We start from the raw sequence: 10,023 nt of genomic DNA, 5'->3' as shown, positions 1-10,023 counted from the left end.
TTAGAAATAAATTCAGGCAAAAAGATCTTCAATTACTGCCTACAACGCCTTCTTCATACAAAAATTACCTACCAAATTCCTTATAGAAGTTTCAGTAAAGAAAAAAATTAATCCACATTTTCTCATTCCTCCTCTTTCTTTTTTTGATTTTTTTGATTGATTTGTCTTATGGTTTTCTAGATAACTAGGCTTTTTTTTTTTTTCATTTTATAATGAAATCATAATATTTCATTAACAGATAAAATTAAAATCACAATTGAAGGACAGGATGCCATCCACAGGGATCTGGACAACTTTGAGAAGTGGGTTCATGGGAATCTCATGAGGTTTAACAAGACCAAGCACTGATCTTGAAAAGAAAATAGAGATAACTGCTCTTGACAGATGATTCAATGAAGGTCTCACTAAGTTGCATTAAGCTGTCTATCTCAAGACTCACAATCTAAGCCTTCCATAATTAGGAATTGATTGGCTCCATAAATACAAAAACATTATTATGTACTACATAAACACCCTCAATGGATGAGAATATATTTACAGAAACAGGTCTTGAACTTTAAATCTACATCTCATTATAGTGATCACTTAATTAATTTGGATTCTCAGATATGATACATTTTCTTTTATTTCTCAGTAAGAATGTAATATGAACTTTCCCAATTTTCACATTAATATAGAGCAAATCAATTTCTGTAGAATACTGCTGTTACTTTTTCATAACTAATAATAAAAATTGTTGGGAGTAATAGCTAAATCTATTAGGTTTTTTGCTTTGTTTGGTATGTACATTAAGAACACACATGATCCTGGGTTAAGGCCATTATATTTAGGCCCTGTCAGTGTTGATCTTCTGCATCAGGACAGGTGAACAAGTTCAGAAAAACTCCATTACTGTATCAGATGATGACATGTGCATTGAATAAGGACAGGATGGATAAAGACTTCCTCTTAACACTGTTAACTACTGCCTCCTTAAACTATTCAATTTTACATTTGACCTTGCAGAATAAAAGACATACAGCTTCATCACTAGTATTACATATCTGATGAGTTCCATTAGTAGACCTTTACAGCTTTTACTGATCCCTAGACATTATATTTCTGTCGATTTTCTGTCTGTCATACTGCCTATTTAATAATATTACCTCTGACCAAAGAAAAAGGGAAGTCAGTCCCCTGGTATGAAAGAGGGAAGTCAGATTCCATCTTAAGGACCTTATAAAAAATCTAAATCTAAGTCTAAATAAAAATTGAATTAATTTAAATCTAATAAAGAAGATAATTAGATTCCCAAAGAATTGTTCACTTTCAGATGCACTCAGTATATTTCATAGCTAATCCATGGAACAGATTATATACAGAATTAACTCTCTGGAGTAGGTAAATTTAATGTTTTGTGGGACTATTCTTAAGTCAATCTCAAACTCTTCAACTTCTAGCATGAGATTTTTTCCTATAACAACAGGCTTGTATTTTATGCCACTCACGTATTAGCAATGTATGACACAATCACAAAGTTATTGCTTTCTTAATTTTAATGACACAATAAGACTTGTTGATGAATCACTGATACACCTTTAAATGACAAGTTTTTCCTCAACAATTGCCTTTCTAGTGGCAATTGTTTGGAACACTGTGTGGCAATGTGAACATCCATTTTAAATCTATTTCTTCTAAGAGGTTCAAAGTAGGTGTAATATTAAAATAATTAACTTTTTCTAAGATTTCATTTTATCATTTCAAGGCTTCTTATGAAATCTCTAACCACTAAAGAATGGAAAGTAGGGCTCCTGAAGTTGTGGAAAGAGATGGTGTGTGACTCTACAAGCTGGACCATAACCATCATAGTTTCTGTGATACTTTCTTTTCCCATGATTCCCAAACCAACTGTTTTCAACTAATTCAAATTTAATAATTAAGTAAAATTGATTTCAATATTATCAAAAACTTAGTAAATGGATTTTAAAAATAAAGGACTATGTGGGGGTTTTATTGCTTTTTGTGTGGTGGCCTCAAGAAAATTAATTTTGAAGTATTTTTTTAAAAGGGAGATTATTTCTCAGTGATACAAAATTAGGTGGTGCTCGGTACATTTGTAAATTCTGAATGCTATCTTGAAAATAAAGTTCAGTGCAGATGAACTGCAATAAACTAGAACTATTGAAAATGTTGTAAAAGAAGTATATGTATTGAATTTTCTGTATTATTTTTTAGAATTATTAAAGAATCTCATCATCCTAATATATGGAATTCCTCATGAGAGAGCAAAGAGTTGTTAAAACTTTTGTTCAAACTAAAGAACAACTTCAAATTTTGCTAAAACTGTGGTCTGAGAAGAATAACAGAATAATATGCACTTCCATGTGTTATTGTGGTAGCCAGAAATATTTATTTCATAGTAGACTAAAAAGTGAAAATAAGATCTCTCTCATTCCTGAACCATCATCTCTGAACAACAGAACTGTCTTCTATCTACACTAGTGGTTTTTTTCTCCCTTTATATAAAAAAGCTGAATATGAGTTCTACTTTATTCAGTAAGGCCAGATAGAAATTTCTTAAGTACTTCTACTTGAGGAACATTTAGAAATCTAGTTGTTTTTAGTGCCTTAATTACATGACATATTTGGATAACACTCAGGAATGAACACATAAAAGGTTTTGCTTCAATTATTCCACTTATGTAAGTTTATCTTTTCATATGTAACACAGAAGATCACACCTTCATTTATAATCAGAACTCCTAAGCAAGAGAAAAAGTCAGTTATTTATTAAGATAGATTAGTGTCAAGAAAATCTGAAAAAAGCCAAAACAAAACAAAACAAAAAAAAATCCCCAAAGAAATGAAAAACCCTACCAAAAATGTATTGAGCAAACAAGTTCTTCTGCACTTTGTATTCACGTGAGATCCTACTGAGATTTGAGTTCTTGTCAAACTTCATACAGAGCCATGATTTTGAACATCTGTAGGGCTGTTCAACTATCTTAGAATTTAATATTTCTCTTAATTTTTTTTTTGCTGAAGAGACATTTGAAATTAGTCCATTCCACCTGTCAGCATAAAATATTGTGGCTTTGAACTGAGATACAAGTGAGTAGAAAAAGAGTAAGGTCTGATATCTTCCAGTTGGATGCAGTTAGAAATTTCTATTGAAATACCACGAAGTATATACACATATAAAACTGAGGGGGAAAATGAAAAATAATATATTGCACCTGAGGTTTTAAAATTATAACACTACAGGCTGTATGTAGCAAATTTCAAAATAATATTCTTCTTTAATATATTAATTAGACAACAGAACTTAAATACCTTTTCCCTTTCCAACTATTTTATCCCAAAAGTTTCATAGTTGCTGTTCAGCATCTGATATTTTGGATATTTGATTTTTTTACAGCTGATTAGGATTGTATCCACTTCTTACTTTCCTGTTTTAATCAGCAAGATTGGCTGGCTTTTTGTCATTTTTGAAAAGTCACCTTGCCAATCCACATGTTAACGCTCCTTGCAGGGCACTAGTTCCAACATTTTGAGTAAGTTCTGCTGTAAAATGTCTGTTGGAGTACTTGGTGTAAACAGAAAAATAGAACAAGTCTCAAAAGCTTTGCATTCTTGCTAGTTAGACTAAAGTGGTTCCATACATGTATAAACAGACATCATTTGACACCTGAAGTACTCTGTATTAATAGCGTTTGCTCTTGCAGTGGAGTTACTGTCAGGGTGAATGGGAATTATTTCTGATCAAAGGAAAATATATAACTACAAGAAATACATGCACACTGTGTTCTGCCAAGTCACACTTTAAAGATCAATATTTTTACTTGAATTTCTTAGACTTTTTCATTATATTTATAGACATCAAATTAAATTGAAATCATTAGAATATAAAAAGTTTCACCCTCTGCATCCTATCAAGTTAAAGGCATATGTTATGAATTATCATATGAAATAGTATACACAGTATTATTGTGACATCTTCCATAAATACTCCACTATTCTACTTTATTTATTACTAATATTTAGAAAAATAAATACAGGATCCAAAACTCCTCCCCAAGAAACTAACTGCAGCTCATAGCTGAGAGCAGAACCCTGGATCATTAATGGACAATAAAGTCTCTGTTGACCTTCATTATATTATTGCCCATCATTGTGTTAAAATTGAAAATCTTTGAATTATTATTCATTATGTATCATAATACTACAATTGAAGAAATAAAGTGATATATAAACAGTCTGACAGTCTGACCTGTATGTAGTATCATAAAGGGAAGCAATTAGAAATTTCTTATATTTTTTTGTCTTGGAGGAAAGCAGAACTGAATTACTAGCTGTCACTTTGAGCTTTTTAATTTGCTATTATATCTAAGACAATTCTTTACCACCAGCTTAAGTTTTTTGTTCTTCTTGTTGTACTTCCATGGAAAAATAAATCAGGAATACAGGAAGGTATTGTCAGGTATAATCCTGCCTTTATTGGACAGGCTTGGAAAAATATTTGGGGGATAAATATGCAAAGTTAAAAAACTGGTCTTCAGATTTGGACTGTTGTACTTTTGTACTGATGTTGGTATTATTGCTAATTCAGTTGCATCTGTCCTTGTCCCAGGTAAGAAGGTTTACTCTATTTTGAAAAAAGAAACCTTCAACAAACCACAGACCTGGAGAAGTAAGATTTCGTCAGCTAGTCAATTAAATATATCAGGCATTGCTGTGAATCTTTTAGTCTCTTCTACTTCCTGATACCACATTTTTTTGTCTGACTCATCATTTGTACCAGCTTAACGTGAAACAATTATTGCCACTGATACTTTGCCATAGATGAAGAGGAGGAGCTAAACTACTTTTTCATAAATTATATATATAAATGATATAAGTATGTCAAACCCTGTTAAAATAAATGCCATTTTCCAGTTAATACTAGATCCTAAGATACCATGTGACAGAGAAGCAATTTATGACAGTCTATTCTATAAGCATCAGGAGAAATGCTTGGAAACTTCATTTAACTTATCAATTGTCTGCAGCCTCATATATTGCTCACTTCTTCTTAATATATTCTGAAAAATGCTTCTAGCATATTCTTAGAACTCTTTTCTAATAATTTGAAAGCAGAGCGTTTGTTGTAGCCATCTGCATTTACTACTTTTTAAGATGCCATTCATATTCTATTAAACTGGAAGGAAATAGCACTCCTTCAGCTTGGGCAACACATTTTAAAATAGTGCTTGGTTTTTGTCCCCACCTTTTTCTCTTTTTAATTTTTATTTTCCAAAGTAATGGGACAACCATGACAAGTTGGCAACTTTTTCTTCACTTCTATAAATTGTACTGTGGAAAAATTGTGTTATAAGCAAGTCAAAGCAGAGGAAGGAGGAGTATAGTTCTGTGAAGACATCAAAAAAACCTCTAGCAAAATATGAATTTAGTTAGATAATTTGTCAAGAACTTTCACTGCCCAGCTGAATCCCTGAGTGATATTGAAAAAAATCTTTCTGTCAGGAGGGAAGAAATGGAATCTTGATAACTATCTAGTTACCTTAACTGGAAGGAAACTGAAAAGTTTCACATCAGTCATGAGCACTGTGGGACAAGATCCCCAAGTCACTGCATAGATTTCCTCCTAATATATTAACTCTAACCCTAAACCTTGTTTATCTCTAGCTTGAAAGCTAACCTCCTGTGAAGACAAGGGGAAATTAAATTAGTTAGAACTTTTCTTGCATTTGATGTAGTAATGTTCTTCATGAGAGTGAAGGTATTTAAGATTCACCGTCCAGATGATGGCAATGAAAGCTGTTAACACTCATTGAATACATATTATACACAACGAACTAAACACATTCTAAAATCACTTCATCCCCATTAAATCTGCATTTGTGTTTTGCTTTCAAATCATGCTTTGCTATGTTTTCAAAGCATCTAACAATTTCTAAAGAATTTATCTTTTGGAGAATTGTGAACTATAGTACTGCTGTTAGCCTAACCTTAGAGAAAGAACCTGAAGGATAATAGCTCTATGATTGAGTTTAACTTCCCTGTCTGTGCTAAAGGATACACTGAACTGAGTTGCCAAAGCTTTTGCTGTCATCATAGCCACTGAATAATATTTTTCCTATACCTAAAGCAAGACATTCAGAATACCATAGCTATTTCTTTATTTTAAAACTTATTGCAAATCCATAATTTCTACTATTAATGAATGCAACTGGATTTACGTAATGAATAGTAGCTGAGCACATTTCTATAGAGATAATAGGATGTGTGTGAGAGAAAGCATAAAATATTGTGCATATTTTTTTAATTGTTTTTTGCTTATTTATCTCATAGAATGGATATTTCCTGACCTTCATGACCTGAAGACAGTGTCTGCTTTCTACATATTTAGTGGTAAGAAGATAATTTATTATAAGAGAAAGCATGAAGCTGCTACTCTGTTCTAATAGCAGCAAGCTGCTACTAGCTGCCAATCCCAGCTTGCTGAAACACACACATGTTTACATGATAATGTGGCATATTATAAAATATGAATTCTTGGTTTTACTTTTAAGTACTGAAGGGACTGAATCAGAAATACCAAGATTTTGTACTGAACAATGAAAGAAAGCACACATTACTAAACTATCGTGCCTTTAGGGTAAATGTGTTACACAATTTGTCTTCTTCAGATACACATGTGATTTAAAAATATTTTCTCTGTTTCAGGATCAATCTCTTTAGTTGTCATGGAGCAAAATGCATGGCAGAAAACTACAGAAATAATTGAGTTTAGGTAGTTCAAACAATTTGCCTTTTGTAATGCACACACAATTGAAGCTGAAGATTCATTTACATTGAGCAATATTGCTTATTTTAAAATAAAGTGGGATGGAATAACTTTAATATGCTGATGAGCATTCTCTACTGTGTCACATCAGTCATTCTCAGTCTTGACAAATGGACTCTTTAATCTCAGAAAAAGACACCACTAACGTATCATAACTTTGAAAGGAGAATTCACATTAATTGACAGAACTCAGCTTGAAATGTATCCAGTAAGTTATATGTGTGTTTGTGAAACATTCATTTTGACGTCAGACTAAATTTAAATACAGAAAACCTAAAAATCTAGTCTTTTAAAGAGTCAGTGCTATCATCTTCAACTTTTTGTCAACCTGTTCATGGATAGTTACTACCACAAGTTATTCTACTAAAATTAGTTACACTCTAATTGCTATTAATTGATATGGACAGACTGCAAAGGAACTGATTTTTGGTTTTGTGAAATCTTATAGTAGTAGAGTTTTATTTGTAGAAGTTGTATTTGATATTGATATAAATTCTTATTTTGACACTTCCCTTTAACTAGAAAAAGGAAAAAATATATAGACACATTTTTATTTCATGTGAGGCTACTAATTTTTAAAAAAATCTATTTATTTATACAATACCATTTTATTAATTATGTTTGTTTCTAAAAGAAAAAATAATATACAGAGATTTTTAGAGCTTATAGTTTTCAAAATAAATCAGTTATTTGATATCTAGAACAGAAAAAGTTATGATGGTACTTACATTGGTAGGCTGGGGTCTAGTTTTTCTGGAATACCTCATTACTAGCTGTTGACATTGTGAAATATACTGATAATTAAGTACCTTGAAACCAGTATAATTTGCTTCTGGATAAGGAAGACTTAGTCTAGCTTCTAAGCCGAAGGCTTCAGAAAGATTCCCTTTTTAAATTAAAATCCTCTCTCTTTTAACACCCGTTATGCAGTCTGAGTGGAATCTGTTTCCTACTACAAGGCAGGCTCAGAGCCATGACCATCGTTGTGACAATACCTTCATGGACACTAAATAGCCTTATTGTCTTCAAAGTGCATGGAACCTGCAGAACCCTACATCCTAAAACCACACTGAATATAGAGTGTACAAGTTCACATCAGGCATAGGCTTCTAAGAAACTATGGTCATACTTTGTTCATTTTATCCAAATCCATTGTGTTTAGATATCCACTGTGTTTATATGAATTGTTAAATTATGTTCAGATGAATTGTGCTCAGATTTAATATTACTTTTTGTTTTAATGTATGAAATGCGAGATGGTTAGGTTGATTTAAGCAATTAAATGTCAGGTTTCATTCAAGTCTCAGTTGATCACATTTTCACTTACAGGCATGCAGTATTCTAAGAGATGAGCAGTGAAACTACTACTAAGGTTTGATCAAATTTTTAAAATACCCGTCTATGGTAAATGAAGGTGATTTTTAAGCGGAATGTTCATTTGCCAATAAGGATACCTGATATTTATGAATCAAAAACCATACTCATTGCATATTTTCTAATGAAGCTTCTAGTCATAGCTACAGTAAGCAGACATTCTTAACATAAATGTACTTTGCACATACTTGATCAACAGAAAATGCTATAGGTTTAGTATTTGGAATACATTTAGAATAGATTTTTCCTGCAATACTACAATGTTTAGGAAAAACAAGACCATACTTTTAGTCTGAAATCGATTTAGTCAAGGCAAAGAAGATCATTCCTCACTTATAGTCAGTGAGTACTGATTGAAATAGCAAGGTTTTTTTTTTGTTTTGATGTGTTATTCCAATACCCTAGTATCTTGGAATAAATGGAAATCTGTAATGATTTTAATATTATAGTAGTTCAAATAATTTTTTCTTGCCCCCAAACACTTCATTTTTGTATATTTTTCTTTCTCTGTTTTAATTAAGCAAGGGAAGAGTAATTTTACTAAGTAATATTCTCCAGCCAGCGTGTTTCCATGTCCTTTCCATGTTTTCCAGCCTTCATCTTAAGAAACAGACAGTGTTTTGCAAAATTTAAATTACTCTTCTTTCTCATTTATATTCTATTAGTATTTTCTTTATGTGGATTAATGAGCAAAGTCATACATAAAAACTGACACTATCACAGAGACCAACTACATTCATACATTTTGTAAATGATTTTCTGGTTCCTCCATTATTTGGCAATAGCATTCCGTACCTGAGTTCTCATTTCAGGCTCGCTCAGGTATGCAATATACTGAATATTTATATTGCATAAAGAATATTTTCCAGTATTGGCAATAATACTAAGTAAATTACTGAAAACTGTGAGTAGTAAACAATCTTCATTTTGCAAATGGTTTTGAGTTTTCTACATCTGGCTTCATGTCATGTAACATACGAACAGAGTTTTAAATGCTCTGAGAGAAGAAATTCTGAAAAATATTCTTATGTTGTTGGAAACTATTTTTTTTTCCACTTTTGTCCCAGGAAAATAAAATTTCATTTTATGTAAATCTTTCAATAGTTTCCAAGAAAGCTTTTTATTTGTCTGTTTGTTTGTTTGTTTTTACAGATACTGAAATATGACATTTTAGAAAAAAGAATTCTAACTCATTAACTTCTATTTTTAGTTCTAAAAGTGTGAAAATAAGATGTCATGGCCAGAAGTTTTAAGTCCAGTCTGTTTCACACTGAATAAAAATATATTCCTTATTTCTAACCTAACTCATCTTCCTTTGATTTGTTATGAATTTTTTCTGGCAAATTAACAGACCATCTGCTACAAGATTTTTGTGCTTTAATAGCTGTGATACTTCTGTTGAATAAATTAAAACTTTTCATTTTATACCAAAATTATTCTGTTCTGTCATAGTTAAGATAACATTGTACTTTTTTTTTTTTAATTTGGTGATCTCTTTAAAATTTGTTATTTATCTATTTTGCTTTTTTCAAATATCCTTCCTAACTTAACAGAAAATTAAATATTTATACAAATTTTATTTCAGAACTTTTTCGTTTAAGTATGTAATAAACCGTACTGCAAACTATTTTGTTATCAACTAAAGTTTAACTCCTTAGCATTTTAATGTTTGCCTTAAAAACTGGAAAATTAGACCAAAATTCTTGGTGCATTTAGATCAAGTGTGTTTCTTTTGTTTTGCACATGACTAATTGAACACTCTACAGTGCAGGGTGAGTCTTCTGTTTCAGTTCATTGATCTCCAACTTTCTTCTGCAAAATCT

Source organism: Pseudopodoces humilis, chromosome 4, assembly GCF_049639895.1.
Source record: "Pseudopodoces humilis isolate 2021_Gansu_Grassland_sample_001 chromosome 4, ASM4963989v1, whole genome shotgun sequence".
Taxonomy (NCBI): domain Eukaryota; kingdom Metazoa; phylum Chordata; class Aves; order Passeriformes; family Paridae; genus Pseudopodoces; species Pseudopodoces humilis.
Note: the sequence above shows the minus strand (reverse complement) of the source record.